We start from the raw sequence: 19,010 nt of genomic DNA on the forward strand, positions 1-19,010 counted from the left end.
GTCACAGTCAACTGATGAGCTTATCACAGATTTTTATTGATGTTAAGCATCATTTGTCCAAATTTTACAAATATTGGACCTGATTTGTCAAAATTATTAACGTTTAACTTTTTTAATTCATGGAATTTGCCATTCTTTTCAATGTAATTTTCAGTTTTCTCAAATATATTGTCCAAAAAAATCTTTTTCATGGGTCACAGTCAACTGATGAGCTTATCACAGATTTTTATTGATGTTAAGCATCATTTGTCCAAATTTTACAAATATTGGACCTGATTTGTCAAAATTATTAACGTTTAACTTTTTTAATTCATGGAATTTGCCATTCTTTTCAATGTAATTTTCAGTTTTCTCAAATATATTGTCCAAAAAAATCTTTTTCATGGGTCACAGTCAACTGATGAGCTTATCACAGATTTTTGTTTTTGTTAAGCATCATTTGTCCAAATTTCACTAATATTATACCTGATTTGTCAAAATTATTTACTTTTAACTATTTTAACCCATGGAATTTGCTAGTCTTTTCAATGTAATTTTCAGTTTTGTCAAATACATTGTCCAAAAGATCTTTTTCATGGGACACAGTCAACTGATGAGCTTATCACAGATTTTTATTGATGTTAAGCATCATTTGTCCAAGTTTTACAAATATTGGACCTGATTTTTCAAAATTATTAACTTTTAACTATTTTAATCCATGGACATTGCTAGTCTTTTCAATGTAATTTTCATTTTTTTCAAATATATTGTCCCAAAAAATCCTTTTCATTAGACACAGTCAACTATTAAGCTTAACTTTATCAAAATTATTAATGTTTAAGTATTTTAACCTGTTAAATTAGTCACTTTTTATAATTTAATTTTCACTTTTTTCAAATTATATATTGTTGTTTTTGTAGGTGACTCTTTCCATACAGCGTGGTGGCTTCTTGGTTAACTATTACTTTCTGTCTGGTCATGGCTAATTCCTATAGAAAAAGCAGGCAGTGAAAGACAGTAGCAAGAGGAAAGCTATGTCTCATCCATGTGTACAATAGATGGTATTTGGCAAGATTTAGGACATTGTGAAATGGTGTGCTAAACCCTGATTCCAGAAACCCATTGCAAGGAGGAATCTGCATCTGGTATTGGTAGTAAGGAGCAGTCTTGAATGGGCATATATTGTTTTCTGGATGACAGTTATGGGTAATTTTCCACCTCTCACACAAACAAACACAAATCATAACATTTGCTGTTTCATTTGAGACTAAATTATATGTTGTAAAATTGTAAATAATTTTTTCGGTATTTCTAATTCTTCTTATACAAATTGCCAATAAACAACATTTCTATTACTCACAGTCAATTGGTAAACTTATTGCAGATTTTTATTGGTGTCAAGCATCATTTGTCCAAATTTCACAAATATTGCACTTGATTGGTCAAAATTATTGACATTTAACTATTTTAATCCTTGGAGTTTGCTAGTCTTTTCAATGTACTTTTCATTTTTCTCAAATATATTGTCCAAAAAAATCTTTTTCATGGGACACAGTCAACTGATGAGCTTATCACAGATTTTTATTGATGTTAAGCATCATTTGTCCAAAGTTTACAAATATTGGAATAGATTTGTCAAAATTATTAACGTTTAACTATTTAAATCCATGGAATTTGCTAGTCTTTTCAATGTAATTTTCAGTTTTCTCAAATATATTGTCCAAAAAAATCTTTTTCATGGGTCACAGTCAACTGATGAGCTTATCACAGATTTTTATTGATGTTAAGCATCATTTGTCCAAAGTTTACAAATATTGGACCTGATTTGTCAAAATTATTAACGTTTAACTTTTTTAATTAATGGAATTTGCCATTCTTTTCAATGTAATTTTCAGTTTTCTCAAATATATTGTCCAAAAAAATCTTTTTCATGGGTCACAGTCAACTGATGAGCTTATCACAGATTTTTGTTTTTGTTAAGCATTATTTGTCCAAAGTTTACAAATATTGGAATAGATTTGTCAAAATTATTAACGTTTAACTATTTTAATCCTTGGAGTTTGCTAGTCTTTTCAATGTACTTTTAATTTTTCTCAAATATATTGTCAAAAAAAATCTTTTTCATGGGACACAGTCAACTGATGAGCTTATCACAGATTTTTATTAATGTTAAGCATTATTTGTCCAAAGTTTACAAATATTGGAATAGATTTGTCAAAATTATTAACGTTTAACTATTTTAATCCATGTAATTTGCTAGTCTTTTCAATGTAATTTTCAGTTTTCTCTAATATATTGTCCAAAAAAATCTTTTTCATGGGTCACAGTCAACTGATGAGCTTATCACAGATTTTTATTGATGTTAAGCATCATTTGTCCAAATTTTACAAATATTGGACCTGATTTGTCAAAATTATTAACGTTTAACTTTTTTAATTCATGGAATTTGCCATTCTTTTCAATGTAATTTTCAGTTTTCTCAAATATATTGTCCAAAAAAATCTTTTTCATGGGTCACAGTCAACTGATGAGCTTATCACAGATTTTTATTGATGTTAAGCATCATTTGTCCAAATTTTACAAATATTGGACCTGATTTGTCAAAATTATTAACGTTTAACTTTTTTAATTCATGGAATTTGCCATTCTTTTCAATGTAATTTTCAGTTTTCTCAAATATATTGTCCAAAAAAATCTTTTTCATGGGTCACAGTCAACTGATGAGCTTATCACAGATTTTTGTTTTTGTTAAGCATCATTTGTCCAAATTTCACTAATATTATACCTGATTTGTCAAAATTATTTACTTTTAACTATTTTAACCCATGGAATTTGCTAGTCTTTTCAATGTAATTTTCAGTTTTGTCAAATACATTGTCCAAAAGATCTTTTTCATGGGACACAGTCAACTGATGAGCTTATCACAGATTTTTATTGATGTTAAGCATCATTTGTCCAAGTTTTACAAATATTGGACCTGATTTTTCAAAATTATTAACTTTTAACTATTTTAATCCATGGACATTGCTAGTCTTTTCAATGTAATTTTCATTTTTTTCAAATATATTGTCCCAAAAAATCCTTTTCATTAGACACAGTCAACTATTAAGCTTAACTTTATCAAAATTATTAATGTTTAAGTATTTTAACCTGTTAAATTAGTCACTTTTTATAATTTAATTTTCACTTTTTTCAAATTATATATTGTTGTTTTTGTAGGTGACTCTTTCCATACAGCGTGGTGGCTTCTTGGTTAACTAATACTTTCTGTCTGGTCATGGCTAATTCCTATAGAAAAAGCAGGCAGTGAAAGACAGTAGCAAGAGGAAAGCTATGTCTCATCCATGTGTACAATAGATGGTATTTGGCAAGATTTAGGACATTGTGAAATGGTGTGCTAAACCCTGATTCCAGAAACCCATTGCAAGGAGGAATCTGCATCTGGTATTGGTAGTAAGGAGCAGTCTTGATTGGGCATATATTGTTTTCCGGATGACAGTTATGGGTAATATTCCACCTCTCACACAAACAAACACAAATCATAACATTTGCTGTTTCATTTGAGACTAAATTATATGTTGTAAAATTGGAAATAATTTTTTCGGTATTTCTAATTCTTCTTATACAAATTGCCAATAAACAACATTTCTATTACTCACAGTCTATTGGTAAACTTATCGCAGATTTTTATTGGTGTCAAGCATCATTTGTCCAAATTTCACAAATATTGCACTTGATTGGTCAAAATTATTGACATTTAACTATTTTAATCCTTGGAGTTTGCTAGTCTTTTCAATGTACTTTTCATTTTTCTCAAATATATTGTCCAAAAAAATCTTTTTCATGGGACACAGTCAACTGATGAGCTTATCACAGATTTTTATTGATGTTAAGCATCATTTGTCCAAAGTTTACAAATATTGGAATAGATTTGTCAAAATTATTAACGTTTAACTATTTAAATCCATGGAATTTGCTAGTCTTTTCAATGTAATTTTCAGTTTTCTCTAATATATTGTCCAAAAAAATCTTTTTCATGGGTCACAGTCAACTGATGAGCTTATCACAGATTTTTATTGATGTTAAGCATCATTTGTCCAAATTTTACAAATATTGGACCTGATTTGTCAAAATTATTAACGTTTAACTTTTTTAATTAATGGAATTTGCCATTCTTTTCAATGTAATTTTCAGTTTTCTCAAATATATTGTCCAAAAAAATCTTTTTCATGGGTCACAGTCAACTGATGAGCTTATCACAGATTTTTGTTTTTGTTAAGCATTATTTGTCCAAAGTTTACAAATATTGGAATAGATTTGTCAAAATTATTAACGTTTAACTATTTTAATCCTTGGAGTTTGCTAGTCTTTTCAATGTACTTTTAATTTTTCTCAAATATATTGTCAAAAAAAATCTTTTTCATGGGACACAGTCAACTGATGAGCTTATCACAGATTTTTATTAATGTTAAGCATTATTTGTCCAAAGTTTACAAATATTGGAATAGATTTGTCAAAATTATTAACGTTTAACTATTTTAATCCATGGAATTTGCTAGTCTTTTCAATGTAATTTTCAGTTTTCTCTAATATATTGTCCAAAAAAATCTTTTTCATGGGTCACAGTCAACTGATGAGCTTATCACAGATTTTTATTGATGTTAAGCATCATTTGTCCAAATTTTACAAATATTGGACCTGATTTGTCAAAATTATTAACGTTTAACTTTTTTAATTCATGGAATTTGCCATTCTTTTCAATGTAATTTTCAGTTTTCTCAAATATATTGTCCAAAAAAATCTTTTTCATGGGTCACAGTCAACTGATGAGCTTATCACAGATTTTTATTGATGTTAAGCATCATTTGTCCAAATTTTACAAATATTGGACCTGATTTGTCAAAATTATTAACGTTTAACTTTTTTAATTCATGGAATTTGCCATTCTTTTCAATGTAATTTTCAGTTTTCTCAAATATATTGTCCAAAAAAATCTTTTTCATGGGTCACAGTCAACTGATGAGCTTATCACAGATTTTTGTTTTTGTTAAGCATCATTTGTCCAAATTTCACTAATATTATACCTGATTTGTCAAAATTATTAACTTTTAACTATTTTAACCCATGGAATTTGCTAGTCTTTTCAATGTAATTTTCAGTTTTGTCAAATACATTGTCCAAAAGATCTTTTTCATGGGACACAGTCAACTGATGAGCTTATCACAGATTTTTATTGATGTTAAGCATCATTTGTCCAAGTTTTACAAATATTGGACCTGATTTTTCAAAATTATTAACTTTTAACTATTTTAATCCATGGACATTGCTAGTCTTTTCAATGTAATTTTCATTTTTTTCAAATATATTGTCCCAAAAAATCCTTTTCATTAGACACAGTCAACTATTAAGCTTAACTTTATCAAAATTATTAATGTTTAAGTATTTTAACCTGTTAAATTAGTCACTTTTTATAATTTAATTTTCACTTTTTTCAAATTATATATTGTTGTTTTTGTAGGTGACTCTTTCCATACAGCGTGGTGGCTTCTTGGTTAACTATTACTTTCTGTCTGGTCATGGCTAATTCCTATAGAAAAAGCAGGCAGTGAAAGACAGTAGCAAGAGGAAAGCTATGTCTCATCCATGTGTACAATAGATGGTATTTGGCAAGATTTAGGACATTGTGAAATGGTGTGCTAAACCCTGATTCCAGAAACCCATTGCAAGGAGGAATCTGCATCTGGTATTGGTAGTAAGGAGCAGTCTTGAATGGGCATATATTGTTTTCTGGATGACAGTTATGGGTAATTTTCCACCTCTCACACAAACAAACACAAATCATAACATTTGCTGTTTCATTTGAGACTAAATTATATGTTGTAAAATTGTAAATAATTTTTTCGGTATTTCTAATTCTTCTTATACAAATTGCCAATAAACAACATTTCTATTACTCACAGTCAATTGGTAAACTTATTGCAGATTTTTATTGGTGTCAAGCATCATTTGTCCAAATTTCACAAATATTGCACTTGATTGGTCAAAATTATGGACATTTAACTATTTTAATCCTTGGAGTTTGCTAGTCTTTTCAATGTACTTTTCATTTTTCTCAAATATATTGTCCAAAAAAATCTTTTTCATGGGACACAGTCAACTGATGAGCTTATCACAGATTTTTATTGATGTTAAGCATCATTTGTCCAAAGTTTACAAATATTGGAATAGATTTGTCAAAATTATTAACGTTTAACTATTTAAATCCATGGAATTTGCTAGTCTTTTCAATGTAATTTTCAGTTTTCTCTAATATATTGTCCAAAAAAATCTTTTTCATGGGTCACAGTCAACTGATGAGCTTATCACAGATTTTTATTGATGTTAAGCATCATTTGTCCAAATTTTACAAATATTGGACCTGATTTGTCAAAATTATTAACGTTTAACTTTTTTAATTAATGGAATTTGCCATTCTTTTCAATGTAATTTTCAGTTTTCTCAAATATATTGTCCAAAAAAATCTTTTTCATGGGTCACAGTCAACTGATGAGCTTATCACAGATTTTTGTTTTTGTTAAGCATTATTTGTCCAAAGTTTACAAATATTGGAATAGATTTGTCAAAATTATTAACGTTTAACTATTTTAATCCTTGGAGTTTGCTAGTCTTTTCAATGTACTTTTAATTTTTCTCAAATATATTGTCAAAAAAAATCTTTTTCATGGGACACAGTCAACTGATGAGCTTATCACAGATTTTTATTAATGTTAAGCATTATTTGTCCAAAGTTTACAAATATTGGAATAGATTTGTCAAAATTATTAACGTTTAACTATTTTAATCCATGGAATTTGCTAGTCTTTTCAATGTAATTTTCAGTTTTCTCTAATATATTGTCCAAAAAAATCTTTTTCATGGGTCACAGTCAACTGATGAGCTTATCACAGATTTTTATTGATGTTAAGCATCATTTGTCCAAATTTTACAAATATTGGACCTGATTTGTCAAAATTATTAACGTTTAACTTTTTTAATTCATGGAATTTGCCATTCTTTTCAATGTAATTTTCAGTTTTCTCAAATATATTGTCCAAAAAAATCTTTTTCATGGGTCACAGTCAACTGATGAGCTTATCACAGATTTTTATTGATGTTAAGCATCATTTGTCCAAATTTTACAAATATTGGACCTGATTTGTCAAAATTATTAACGTTTAACTTTTTTAATTCATGGAATTTGCCATTCTTTTCAATGTAATTTTCAGTTTTCTCAAATATATTGTCCAAAAAAATCTTTTTCATGGGTCACAGTCAACTGATGAGCTTATCACAGATTTTTGTTTTTGTTAAGCATCATTTGTCCAAATTTCACTAATATTATACCTGATTTGTCAAAATTATTTACTTTTAACTATTTTAACCCATGGAATTTGCTAGTCTTTTCAATGTAATTTTCAGTTTTGTCAAATACATTGTCCAAAAGATCTTTTTCATGGGACACAGTCAACTGATGAGCTGATCACAGATTTTTATTGATGTTAAGCATCATTTGTCCAAGTTTTACAAATATTGGACCTGATTTTTCAAAATTATTAACTTTTAACTATTTTAATCCATGGACATTGCTAGTCTTTTCAATGTAATTTTCATTTTTTTCAAATATATTGTCCCAAAAAATCCTTTTCATTAGACACAGTCAACTATTAAGCTTAACTTTATCAAAATTATTAATGTTTAAGTATTTTAACCTGTTAAATTAGTCACTTTTTATAATTTAATTTTCACTTTTTTCAAATTATATATTGTTGTTTTTGTAGGTGACTCTTTCCATACAGCGTGGTGGCTTCTTGGTTAACTAATACTTTCTGTCTGGTCATGGCTAATTCCTATAGAAAAAGCAGGCAGTGAAAGACAGTAGCAAGAGGAAAGCTATGTCTCATCCATGTGTACAATAGATGGTATTTGGCAAGATTTAGGACATTGTGAAATGGTGTGCTAAACCCTGATTCCAGAAACCCATTGCAAGGAGGAATCTGCATCTGGTATTGGTAGTAAGGAGCAGTCTTGAATGGGCATATATTGTTTTCCGGATGACAGTTATGGGTAATATTCCACCTCTCACACAAACAAACACAAATCATAACATTTGCTGTTTCATTTGAGACTAAATTATATGTTGTAAAATTGGAAATAATTTTTTCGGTATTTCTAATTCTTCTTATACAAATTGCCAATAAACAACATTTCTATTACACAGTCAATTCGTAAGCTTATCGCAGATTTTTATTGGTGTCAAGCATCATTTGTCCAAATTTCACAAATATTGCACTTGATTGGTCAAAATTATTGACGTTTAACTATTTTAATCCTTGGAATTTGCTAGTCTTTTCAATGTACTTTTCAGTTTTCTCAAATACATTGTCCAAAAAATCTTTTTCATGGAACACAGTCAACTGATAAGCTTATCACAGATTTTTATTGATGTTAAGCATCATTTGTCCAAATTTCACAAATATCGGACCTGATTTGTCAAAATTATTAACGTTTAACTTTTTTAATCCATGGAATTTGCTAGTCTTTTCAATGTAATTTTCAGTTTTCTCAAATATATTGTCCAAAAAAATCTTTTTCATGGGTCACAGTCAACTGATGAGCTTATCACAGATTTTTATTGATGTTAAGCATCATTTGTCCAAATTTTACAAATATTGGACCTGATTTGTCAAAATTATTAACGTTTAACTATTTTAATCCATGGAATTTGCTAGTCTTTTCAAAGTAATTTTCAGTTTTCTCAAATATATTGTCCAAAAAAATCTTTTTCATGAGTCACAGTCAACTGATGAGCTTATTGCAGATTTTTATTGTTGATAAGCATCATTTGTCCAAAGTTTACAAATATTGGAATAGATTTGTCAAAATTATTATCGTTTAACTATTTTAATCCATGGAATTTGCTAGTCTTTTCAATGTAATTTTCAGTTTTCTCAAATACATTGTCCAAAAAAATCCTTTTCATTAGACACAGTCAACTATTAAGCTTAACTTTATCAAAATTATTAATGTTTAAGTATTTTAGCTTGTTAAATTAGTCACTTTTTATAATTTAATTTTCACTTTTTTCAAATTATATATTGTTCTTTTTCCAGGTGACCCTTTACATACAGCGTGGTGGCTTCTAGGAGAACTCACACTTCTTGTCTGGTCATGGATAATTCCTATATAATAGGAATATCAGGCAGTAGCAAAAGCAACACGTACTGTGTCTTGTCCATGTGTACAATAAATGGTATTTAGCAAGATTTAGGACATTAAATGGTGTGCTGATATCAGAAACCCATTGCAAGGAGGAATCTGCATCTTGTATTGGTAGTAAGGAGAAGTCTTGAATGGACATATATATATATATATATATATATATATATATATATATATATATATATATTCCAGATCACAATATTGGATAATTTGCCACCTCTACACAAAGAAAGAAAGCATCACATTTGATGTTTCATTGCGAGTGAATGAAATATTGCATTATTAAAATATTTGTTTTCATTAATTTTCACTCTTCTCATATCAGTTGCCAATAAACTATACTTAGTTACATTCAGTCAACTGATAAGCTTATCACAGATATTTGCAGTTGGTAAGCTTCATTTTTTTCAAAATTAAAAAGAAATAAAATATAATTGACAAAATTGTTAATATTTAATTATATTCATGATGGTAATTTGGTACATTCTAAGTCTTATTGTACATTGTGCTCTGCCACCTCTTCACTGTTACTGCTTCTCCTCTTAAACTGTAAGAGCCCATGTATCCATCTCTTGTATGTAGGTCAGATATAATCTCAACTTGATCCATGTGAATTTTGGGCTTTGTCGGTGTTTGGGTCAGGTGTGGTGTTCGTCACATTTCACCCTTGTCCAAAATTTGCAAAATGAAATGCTAAATATCTCCCAATCTGAAGGAATTGCGGGAAAAATTTCTATGGATGACTGAAAGTGGTATGTGGAGATTTAAAATATGCCCATTTAAGGTCAAATGGGCCAAAATTTTCTTAAAATGTTTTCTTAAAAAAAATTTGTGCTGATTTTCTGAAAGTAAACAGACCTATCCTATAATATTATGGGCAGGTATTACCCTTAGGGTCATCTTTCATCTTCGTGAGTTTGGGGTCAGTCGGTGCATTTTTATGGGAGAAGCGGCCATTAGATTTCTGAACTGAAAACTCTAATCGTGGAACCATAAATGCTAGAAACCTCTTGTTTAATGCATTTTATAGAGCTTGTCAAGCAGAACACTAGGGATGGTGTCTGTTTTTTTTGTTTTCCATATGGTATACGAGTTGCGCCATATCAGAATTTAAAGTACAATGTCGCAATATTCATTGGAGAAAATAAAATGTGAAATAATTCCAAAATTAGCAGAGATACCCCCCATAGTTACTATAGACCTTCAATAGGAAGTCATATACTGGCAATCTGTCAACTTGAGATTGACCTTTGACCTAATTTTCAATTTGAACTGAACTTTGCAACTTTTTGTCCCTTATATCTCCAAAACTGCCAGATATACGCCCAAAGTTACTATTGAACTTGAACAGGAAGTAATATACTGGCAATATGTGACCTTGAAATTGACTTTTGACCTTATTTTCACCATGAACTGAATTTTGAAAGTCTTCCACCCCCTATATCTCCAAAACTAGTAGAGAAATGCCCAAAGTTACTATTGAAGTCATATACTGGCAATGTATGACCTTGAAATTTACTTTTGCCCACTTTTCACAATGAACTGAACTTTGCAAGTTTTCCATCACTGTATCTCCAAAATTGGCAGAGATACACCCATAGTTCCTATTTAACTTGAATAAGAAGTTATACATTGGCAATCTAACTGTGACCTTGAACTTGACCCTTGACCTACTTTTCACCATGAACTGAACTTTGCAACTTTTCCATCCCTTATAACTCCAAAACTGGCAGAGATATTGATCTTCAATGGGAAGTTATATACTGGCAATCTGTGACCTTGAAATTGACCCTTGACCTACTTTTCACCATGAACTGAACTTTGCAAATTTTCTGTCCCTTATGTCTCCAAAATTGGCATGCCCATAGATACTACCGAACTTGAATAAGAACTCATATGTTGACAGTATTCCTGTGACCTTGAATTTGACCTTTTACCTACTTTTAGCCATGAAGCGCACTTTCCAAATTTCCAAGCTCTGATATATACAATTGAACTTGGATGGGAAGTCCTACATTCTCATTCTTACTGCAACCTTGAATTTGAACTTTTACTTCTCCCCACAATTTGTTATAAATTGTAACACATGTATTCTTAAAAAAATTGAGAACTCTTGTTTACTGCATTTTGTAAAGTATGTCAAGCACAACACTGTAGGTGGTTTCCCTTTTTTTGTTTCTATAAGAATGTGCTTACTCCAGCTGGTGGTACAAAACCTGGAGGCGGTATCCCCTCTCTGACCCTCTTGTTTTCACCTTTCTCAAATGAATTGTGAAAAAAAAACACTTCAATTACACATAGCAGATTAACTTGTTTCATGTTTTTTATTTAAACTTAAGTGGTATACATTTCACAAACTTTGGGCTAGATTTGTCAAAATCATTAACTTTTAACTATTTTCATCAATGGAATTTGCCAGTTTTTAAAAGTTGTTATCAGTTTTCTCAAATATGTTGTCCTAAATATTACTTTCATTACATACAGTTAACTGATCAGCTTATCTTATTTCATTTGCTAATGAAGCCACAGTTTTACAAGTTTCACAAACATGACAGTACATCTTGAAGAGTTATTTTAATGTTAAAACGTATAACTATTTTAATCTGTTGAATTTGGCAGTTTTTTAATGTAATTTGCACTCTTTTGAAATATATTTTTAAAAAGTTCACAACTACACAGTCATTAGTAATCACACAGTGTAACTGATGAGCTTATCACATTTCTGTTGTTGTTAAGCAGCATTGCAAGTACAAAAGTATCACAAATAATGGACTAGATTTGTCAAAATTATCAATGCTTTAACTATCGTAAGCCATGTAATTTGCCAGTTTTTTAAATGTAATTATCAGTTGTTTTTTTTAATATATTGTCCAAAAAAGTTTTTCATCATACACAATCAACTGATAAGCTTATCTCAGATTTACAGTTGTTAAGCTTCGGTTGTACAATGTCACAACCATTGGACTTGATATGTCATTATTATTAACATTTTACTGTTTTTATCTACGGAATTTGCCAGTCTTTTAAGTCTAGTTTTCACTTTTCTCAAAAATTCACTTCAATTACACACAGTCAACAGCTTACCTCAATCATAATCAAGTTGCTCTTTCTAGACTGAAACACCGATGTAGGTTCAACGTTTAAAAACCAACCTTATTAGATTTTTGCTCACGTACACCTGTACATACACTGTAGATTCATGTGTGGACATACAAAGACGTAGATGTCATATACAACTACATGTAGTATGTTGATATCATAATGTGGTAGGTACTTATTGCAACAGAGACGATTATATTTTCCTCCAGGTGGCGTTAAAGTACTGCCCAGTTTGTCAAACATGGCGAAAACTGTTCAGATAAAAGCAGTGGACCAATTTAGAATCGCCATTGACCTACATAATATTATTTCATTTTGGGTGTTTTCTTCTGGTTTGTTTTTGAAATATATCTAACACAAATGCACTATATATATACATTTTGATTTTAGTAAATTGTTAATTAAGTTTTGTTCGTCAGATAAGGGTGAGCGTTGGACAGAAAAGCTTTAGCCCCTCCCCCATAACGCAAATTGAACCTACTCACTGGGAAGAGTTGTTACACCTTACGTGATCAGGGAGTGGATGCGAGGCGATCTGGAAACTAAGTATACGAATATTTATGTTTCAACCTATTCAGTATAACGTTTCAATGTATCAGTGTTAGGGATTTAATGTTCACTTATTTGTAATTTTATAAGAAGTACAAATGTATTGTGACGCGTGCATGCATAAAAATGGTTTGGCCATTCCCCAGTGTTTCCCCCACAACATTGTGCTTCCTCCATTACATCACCTTATCACGTCCTACGGAAATGATAACTATTTCGAACTTCGTTAGTAGAAAAAGTATCGTCAGTTGAAGACGTACCAGGAGAATATTTACAAGAAGCAGACAAAAAGGGAAAATGCTGTGGAATCTCCCATTTAAATTCCTATTTACTGACATGTAAATATTTATAGTAAGCGGTTGGAGGTCGAAATAAAACGATCATAACAGACAGTAGGTGCACTGTATAAGTATTAAACTTCTAATTTCGGCACGATTTCACTAGTCCAGTTGTACTATTTCAGTCCGTTGAATATATAAGTTGAATTATAGCTACACTGTACAGATTTTTGTGTGACGGGAGCTTTAAAAATTGTGGCTTCACTGGCCAACAATGTAAACCATACAAGGCATAGGGCACAACTGATAGCGCAAAATACTGCTTCAAACAAATGTTAATCGTTCTGTTGATACCTCATGTCGATACCTTTAAAATAAAGCATTGGTACTATAAACATGTTATTTTTAAGACTGCGTGATCGTCAGATACAGGTTTGGTTCATTTAAGTAAAGATATCTGCCCCTTATGCCTTTCAACGTGCTCTATTCTCGCAGGCCCGTAGCCAGGGGGGGTTCGAAAGAACCGCCCCTCTTGCTGGGAAAAGGTCCACTCTGGGTAAAATTTGAACTAGGTACATGAAGTTTTTATGGAAAAGGGTCCACTTTTTCAGAAAAAGATCCCCCCTTTTGAAATTGCTGGCTACGTGCCTGTCTCGTAAGACCTTCAAGTTTGCCGCCGTGGCCTTTGTTAAATGATACTACAATAATGATTACCCTCTACCAGGGCCACAGATTGATTTTTCACTAGATACACGTTTTCACAGATTTGTTTCTAGTTAAACGATGGGACTTTTCTGACCTGCATGAGTCAGAGAAAAGTGCACATGAAATCAGCGGCCCTGAGAGATTGTTATGATACACGCGACCAAGAAAGTTCGGAAACGTGATATTGTTTTTTAATAATCGGAAAAAATATTTGATGTGTTGGGAAAATTTTCTGAGTTAATAAAGATTAACAAATGGTGGGTTTATTATCCACCAATATTTGGATAAAATATTTACCGTAACTAATAATGGTTATTTTATAACTATTCAAAATAACGATGTTTCCGAACCTTTTAGGGCGAAAGTACCAGCAAGGTAACGAGTGGTGACTTGGCGTTACGTTGTCGTGCGAATAAAATATGCACAAATATGGAAACTTTTGATCGTCGAGATCATCATTTTTTCAAAAGACAAAAGTGACTGTTTTGAAAGATTATTTGGAAGTTACAACAATTTACTGATATATTTTCCCAACAGCGATTTTCTATATTTTTTCCTTTTTCCACGTTTTTTGCTATGATAATAATAAATAAAATAAATCATGTAAATATAGAAATAGCCACAAGTTATTGATCTTATTAGTCAGTGACGCACATTTTGTGTAATAATTGATGAACTGCTTTATATCTCTTTAATTACTGTCAATTTCTCAAATTTGTTCTGAAATTTTTTGAAATGCTTGTAGATATTGATAACACCAAACTATAAACGAGTAGTTAAGTTGACCGTTTATTGGTGAAATGTAATACATTTGTTGTATATGTTACACCTTTGAGATATAACTTTGTCTTACATGCATGTCTTACGGATATTCAAAGTGATTAAGTAGTGATTTAACTGTTCTTAAACTTGCTAGTTTTACAATAAAATGCTTAAATATAATTAATACGTAGTTGTTTGGAATTGAATAAATACTTTCCAAGTATACAAAATGTCTTAGTCTTATTTCTTTGACGGTTGTATTGCTCAGCGGCAACCTGGGGTTGGGCTTCGACCTTGGTTTACGTTTCTAAAATTTCTTTAAAGTATTGGGATTTTTATTAGAAGTTTACTTTGGTTACTACAATAATTTCATTGACCCAGTGGTACCCCTCGGGCACTTGGAAATCATTGAATACTTTTCAAGGGGCTTTACAGAAATTTCCTTTTGGTTACTATAAGAGGAAAGTCTTCTCGAGGAGGGTGGGTGGGAACAGTTAGAGGAGTAGGTAACACGCTTGCCTCCGAGTCAGAAAGTCCCAAGTTCGAAACCTGGCGCTCCTGGGTCCCAGCAAATTACCTTTTGCAAAAAAAAAAAATTCAAATAAGCAAGGTAAACTAATACAAGAGGCTCTACAGGTAAGACAACAGACATGTGCACTGGAGAACGAGAGTTCGAATAGAGCTAAAGGGAACAGAAGGTGAAAAATGAAAAGGATTTCAACATACAAATATCTGTACATTATTTTCTTTATTTATTGTTTCAACAAATTCCAAGTAATTTCAACGAAGTTTTATACAGAACAAAATACGTGAAGTTACGTTTTTTCTACATTGATAGCAATCATTACAATAGCGTCAAATTTCTAACAAATTATGCTTTTACAAAAAATACAAGAAGTCTACCAGATAGTAGACTAACTAACACATATGAAGGATTTTATGCACTTTGGAAATTGCTGCTCAAACAACAAATTCTTTTTATTTATATAAAAGAGAATTTCGACTTAATTCTTACCAAAACAAAATTCATATTAAAAAATTGACCAGGACTGTTAGATAAATTGAAATCATATCGTACTTGTCAAACTTTGTTCAAAGTTGACGTTAATAATTGATCACTAATTCCATTGAGGAGCAAAGTGTCCAATCTCAGTGGTGTGAATGATATCGAAATTCCAAAATGCATATAATCTCACATCTAGGCGACTTCCCCTCACGTGCACTCGCACACACGCACACCTTGTTCTATGCCGTCGTGCCGATTCTCGCACAGAAAAAGGTAGACAAAAATAGTCATTTTTAAGAATCGAGTGTTTTACCTTATTTTGTTTTCATTTCATTACATCCTAATATTGGTATGACACGAGTTTGAGCGAAAACTTAAATTTGCACACATGCGAATCAAGAACGGCATAAAGACATGGTTCATTTCCAAGCTTATTCTAGTCATCACATTTTTTTTTAATTTCTTAAAAGAAAAATATACAAACAAAACTGAAAAGATTACGCAAAAAAAAAAAACGGTGACTTAAGATTCATTAATTCATAAATGCTAATACCCTTACTCTGGTCTCCGGTGTTCAGTGATAAAGAAACACTTAAATAAAGCAAAAATACCCCCAACAGGACGTGCTGGACTGGCATCTAATATGACCTTTCCCCTCAATCACCTCTCAACCAAAGAAATATCAATTAATAAAGCACTTCGAACAAAGTACATAAGTGAAAGTTACTTTAACCCCCCCCCCCAACTTTTTGCGACGACTGAAGCAATCAATTTTAATTGCACGATGAATTTTCGAAATTAAAAATGTAAAGGTTGTGATAAATGTCAGTCCTACATAGATATTTTTATGCATATGAACAATAAAGTTTTTCAGGATAGCACGTACATTTCTGCTTTGCGATATTGGCAAAAAGTCCAACAACACACAAATGAGCTCATGCAATGCTTAACATGCGTCACAAACGCCACGTTTTAAAAGAGGATCGTTTCTAATACATGGGCAATTCTGCAATCACGTGGACAAATTTTATCTTTTTCATAACGCTATAATTCCCAAAGCATTATAACTTGAAGTACAGTGTTTGTAAGTAAAATTAACAACTTTTCTTTTCTCAAACTTAACACTCAATATATGTAACCGTTTATCTCTCATAAGTTTCATGTAATAAAGATGAGATATTTTTCTTCTTGAAATTTCTCAGAATTCAATTCAATTCAAAATATTTAAAATATCCTCAAATGCACAGCTAAGTGGCTAACTGAAGATTTGCCCACAGAGAAATTTTACCTTCAACTAGAAGGAACAGAAACAGTACTCTGCCTAAAATCGCCTTATAATAATGATAACTATCATTTTTGTTTTCAACCATCACTCCAGCAAATACTTTTTGCATTAAAAATATTTTGTCAAAGGTGAACTCCAAGCCGTATTTTTGTTTGAGAACTGATGGGTTCCTCCTCCTGACACAATAATAAATATATACAATAAATAAAACACCTTGAAACGATATGAGCAGATAGAGTGCTGTACTACGATTTAGAAAGAATGTATAATATATAACTTAATAACCAGGGTCGACACCATCCATTTCTTTCTTTTTCTCTGATCAGAAGTTTCGTTAAAAAATTCTTGCTGCGTGCAAAAATTATTTTGATACAGAATATTGTTATCCAAGACAAAAATTACATTTCATATCAAATGTCAATCCTGCAAATAAACTACAAAACAAACTTCAACAAGCGAGACAATCTTGGCATGGCTGCGGGCAATGTCCAACATGAATCTGATGTCTTTAATCGGCTATGCATCCTATCATCCGGTAAACAGCAGTTGGGAGCCACTGAAATAAACGAAGAAAATAACATTCACGACACGGTAATATGTATATATCTTTAGCATGCTATTTTGGAAAACATGCGATTATGTTAACAAAACACTATTGTGCCATTCCTATTCTTTTCTACTCTGTGCACACTGTTTAATGACAACATCCTTCTTTACGTAAGATGTCATACGAAAGGACCAGGTGCCCGGATTACGGAGATATTCACGGAAATGAAAGTCAGTGAATGAAAACATTTGGCAGATGGGCCCAATATAGTATAAAATTGACAGGATCTTTAAAAAAGTCATTATCTAGGCACGTTTTCACTGACCAAGCCAGGGTTTTCAGGGGGAGGGGGCGAGGATACATTAGCTGGATTTCGTCTAGTTTCGTGCCATTTACAATTTTTTTGCACTTTTGATTTGTTCTTGTTTAAATTTGTTAATTTGGAAGGTAGAAGGGATACCTCTTAAATTAAGGGAAGGACACTGTACCAGCCCCCCCCCCCCCAACCCCCCACCTACCCCTCACCTCCCCAATCTGGTCCCGTCGTTCCCAGGAATGCAATGACACAATAGTTCAACATCTTGTTACTGAACTTGCATTTGTCTGTTTGAAGTTTACTTTCATATACAAGATATTTTTGATACTTTGAAAACAGGTCAATGACCTCGCCAATAAAACAATTAGGAGAATGGAGTTACCTGCCTATTCGTCTTACTTGTTGAGGACTTGTTCAGACCTTTGGACAGCTGCAATAAGCCCCTCACTTCCTCATTGGCAAGTGCGTTCCTTCCCTGAAATTACAGAAAATAAATCATTCAAACTTTGAGCTGATTTTGAAATTCTAATGGAGAGTGTATTGGACATAAGTGCAATGTTCCCACAGTCATAAGGACTAAAATGTCCCTGTGCGAAACGCATCATTTGGGCAAACGTCGTCTACACAAAATACACAACGTTATCTTATATCATCTATACAATACTACGGCAGCTTCCTGTCATTTTCTGTGCTAAATTTCTGGTCTACATGTGGAAATAGCATCAACGTACCAAGAACCTCTGTCTTCTCCATCTTCTACTGACCTTGGTCCTACCTGAACACTTCTCACCGAAATGCTCACCTGTATTACATAATAATGTACAGGGCACCCGCTTTTTGAACGCAAGTTTCGATTTAAACTTGTTTTTGTTATTTGATATGGCTCAAGGGGTCCTAATCCCGGGATGATGATTTAGGCTTTCTACCATCATAATGGCGAATATAATAACATCTTATCAACCATTAAGTTTGATATCAAATTATTTGGCTATGTTTCATCCCCCCCCCCCCCCAAAAAAAAAAAGTTACCTGCACCGATTGTGTTAGAGAAGACAAGATGCGTTTTTTGTTTACCCGATTTGTACAGAACGTTAAAATTAGTGACAGCGTTTATTAGGACCTAGAGTGAGTACAGCTTAGTTGACTAGAGCTGTCACAGCTAGGATTGACTTAACAGATGTGATTTATAAAGTACATTAGAGCAAAGACTAATACTGACTCAAACT

The 19,010-nt window shown here is 31.7% G+C and overlaps 2 long non-coding RNA genes across 11 annotated transcripts in view; both read right to left on the minus strand.

The window, feature by feature from the left end:
* LOC147760725 (uncharacterized) overlaps positions 1-12,519 on the minus strand; it is a 95,695-nt gene extending 83,176 nt beyond the window's left edge. Inside the window, exon 1 of one of the 2 annotated variants that reach the window (XR_015335615.1) lies at positions 12,390-12,519. This is a non-coding gene — a long non-coding RNA (uncharacterized LOC147760725). Of the gene's footprint in view, positions 1-12,321 lie in introns of both variants that reach the window. The other variant, XR_015335614.1, reaches the window with a different exon arrangement.
* A 2,837-nt stretch (positions 12,520-15,356) lies between these two features.
* Positions 15,357-18,671, minus strand: LOC106154014 (uncharacterized). 9 transcript variants are annotated; one of them, XR_015335566.1, is made up of 3 exons: positions 18,516-18,671; positions 18,171-18,259; positions 15,357-17,477 (listed from the first exon to the last, which is right to left on the minus strand). It is a non-coding gene; the product is annotated as an uncharacterized LOC106154014 (long non-coding RNA). The 9 variants fall into 9 exon arrangements; XR_001237478.3 differs by having other exon boundaries at positions 18,167-18,259; XR_015335569.1 differs by lacking the exon at positions 18,516-18,671 and adding an exon at positions 18,449-18,511.
* Positions 18,672-19,010: the final 339 nt, after the last annotated feature.

This window comes from Lingula anatina, chromosome 7 (assembly GCF_051362555.1).
Source record: "Lingula anatina isolate TDL-2025a chromosome 7, LinAna3.0, whole genome shotgun sequence".
NCBI classification, from domain to species: domain Eukaryota; kingdom Metazoa; phylum Brachiopoda; class Lingulata; order Lingulida; family Lingulidae; genus Lingula; species Lingula anatina.